This window comes from Eucalyptus grandis, chromosome 1, assembly GCF_016545825.1.
Source record: "Eucalyptus grandis isolate ANBG69807.140 chromosome 1, ASM1654582v1, whole genome shotgun sequence".
Lineage (NCBI taxonomy): Eukaryota > Viridiplantae > Streptophyta > Magnoliopsida > Myrtales > Myrtaceae > Eucalyptus > Eucalyptus grandis.
The window spans coordinates 27,096,605-27,099,909 of NC_052612.1; positions in this window are offsets into that span (position 1 = coordinate 27,096,605).

Sequence of the window (3,305 nt, forward strand, 5' to 3'; positions counted from 1 at the left end):
GACCTCGCCGCCCGGATCCGGGTCGCCCGAGGTCGAGGCGGCGTCGCGCGACCTCGCCGCCCCGAGATCCGGGTCGCGGGAGGTCGCGACGGCGTCGCGCGACCTCACCGCCTCATATTCGAGGTCGCCGGAGGTAGTCGGAGTCGGGAGGAGGTCGCCGGAGGTCGCCCGGTGTCGCGCCTTTGCCGGTCAATTTTTTTTAATTTTTCTTTTGCCATTTTTTTTTTTTTTATCACAAAGATCTTTGTAAATGCAATTCCCCAAACATTATTTTGTTCAAAGTACTTTTCTGGGGCTTTCAAAGTACAATTTACCAAACACGGTTGCATTTTAAAAACACCTTTAACTCTAAGGTTTTGCATTTTCCCAAGAACTTTCCCCAAAAGTAGTTCCCAAACTCACCCTCTTTGCAGCCTGGGAAGGGCAAATTGGATTCGATTTTGGTGCCAAATAAGCTTGTTATACTTACGTGTGTTATGTACACACACAATACATACATACATATATATACATATACATATATATATATATCTAATTAACTTTTATCTCTTTTAAAAAATATTGGGTCTGAATATGACAAACCACTTTGTCTTATACAAAGTCTGCAAGATAATCTCAAGTGTTTTCGCGTTCCTATTATGGATGAATACGCCTCGATACTTTTTGAATACTCTGTTAATAAAATCCATGAAAGCAACAAGCACATAGGTCAATCTAAAAGAGGCATGACATGCAATTTGTTATGATCATGCCTTGTTCTAAAAGTAGAGTATCTTCAACTAATGACACTTAGAATGAAGGTCGATCTTGAAAAATAGAGCACTAGAGTTGATTAGACAAATCATTAAATTGCGACACTGGACATTTATTTTTTATCATCACCTTATTAAATTCTTGGTAATATATACAAAGCTCATGGTTTTGTCCATCTTTTTTACAAATATGACAGTTTTAATGAAACCTTTTATCCAAAACCTCTTACACTTGTGTGTTTAATTGTTTTAATTTGGAATGTGTCATTAGATATGGTGCCCTAGAAATTGGTAATGTACCAGGTTTTAATCCAATACACAAATCAATCTCTCCATCAATAGCCAAACCTAGTAGATGCTCAAGACATACATCTAGAAACTCTCTTATCACGAGAATATTTTTTGGTTTTGTAGTACTCTTTCTCATGCCTTTGCAAGCACCAAATAATCATAGGAAACCTTTTTCAAAAGTTGTCTCAATTTTAAGGCTGATCAATCTTGGAAAAGTGTTTTCATAACATCTCCAACAAGAGATTTTAAGCTAATTAGAAAGTCAAAAGACAACTTTCTTTGAAAAGCAATCAACAATAGCATGATGTGAGGATGACCAATCTATTTGAATATGACCTCAAATTCCTATATATTCAACTATACTAGATTATCAACCAAAAAAAGAAAAACACCCTTAGATCTACAGGCAATTTGCATTATCAATCTAGGGAACATGTTTCTTAAACAAACGATCAGCAATAAAGAAATTGTTAGTAGAAGTATCAATGCAAAATTCGCATTCAAAAAGCTCAAGCAACACATCAAGCTTTTTAACAAATTTAGCAAGTCTAAGTGAATGTGTATTACCGGGATCAAATAATGCATAAGAACATCGCAAGGCTATAGAATTATTATGTGCATTAATTATGTTAATTATTGCCGCATCCTATTTTGTCATTGCAAAAACTTTCCTTGTCACCCTCTAACTTTGTTGGTTCTCCTATGACCTATGAACTGTAGGGGCATTCCTTCTTTGGGAACATTTGGCAAAAGAACAGTTTAAGTGCCAAAACTTGACATAAGGGATATTTAAGTGTCAAAAGTTAGGGAAGTGATAATTAAGTGTTACTTTTTTTTTTCTTTTTTTATAAATAAAAAAATGGGATACTTGAGTGCTAAGTTCAACAAACCCTACCGGAAATCCTATGTGGCAATTTTTTATTAGTACCGCTTGCTTACATGGCTCATCGGAGAGTTGACTCAGTAAAGAAACGCAAAAGCAACGTTATTTTGGCGCGGATTTGAATTTTAATATAAATATTAATTAAATTAAATTTAAAATGGGTTAATACCCTAAAAACACCAAACTGGTATACCGTGACAAATTTACCCAAAACTATTTTTTTACCGCCAAAAACCCCAAACTGGTATACTTTTGACAAATTTACCTTAAATTGGTACACTTGTGACAAATTTACCCATTGTTATTTTTTTGTTAATTTTAATGTCAAATTATTAAGTTAAATGACTGGTATACTAATTTGAAATTTTACGCTCTATTTGTCACGGTTTACAATTTTTGTGATTTTTTTTTGTGGTATTAATCCAATTTGGTGGAGTGTATATTTGTCACAAATTTATTAGTTTGGGATTTTTTGTGGTCGAATATATTAGTTTAGGGTAAATTTGTCATAAATGTACCAGTTTATAGTTTTTTTTATGGTTAGTTAGGGTAAATTTGTCACAAGTGTATCGGTTTGAGGTTTTTCATGGTCAAAAAAATAGTTAGAGATAAATTTGTCATGGCTGTATCAATTTGAGATTTTTCAGGGTATTAACCCATTTAAAATCAAATTAAAAAAGGGGAAGAAGATAAACAGTTGTAGGGTAATCTCCATTTTTATATATACGTAATTTAGTTTTAAATTTAATTAATATTAATATTAATTATCTACCCATGTTGGTAGCAAAATGACGTTATTTTACACTTGTCTTGCCGGAGAATTGTCACGTTAGCATTATGGGATTTTTTTACTGTTGGCACTTCACTGATCCATTTTGTTTTGAATTTGGCACTTAAGTGTCACTTTCTTAACTTTTGACGTTTAAGTAACGCTCGTGTCAAGTTTTAGCACTTTAGGTGTCCGAGATTCAAAAAGCATGATTTACTATTAACTGGAGCATTTTTCAACTTAGGAGCACTACCAAAGTGTTTCAAAAAAGGGTTATCTTGACATAGGTTTGCTTCTTGCCGAGAGTCCTCATAAAACAACCACGTGCCATATGTTCAAGCTCTCCACTCATACGTACTCTATGCATCACATTCTAAGCTATCATGTTCTATTTTAATTACTCTCTCTAAGACATCTTTATAGGTAGTTAGCACATGAGGAGAAAAAAGCTTAGAGTGGAACTTTTAAGTAAGCTCTCTTCTCAAAGTTTTATGCTTTATTTTTCTCATCAGCTATAAATTTCTTCCAAAATCTACTAAGTTGATTGAAACAACCAGTGTACTCTATAATCGTAAACTCATCCTGAGATACCTACATAAATCACCTCTCA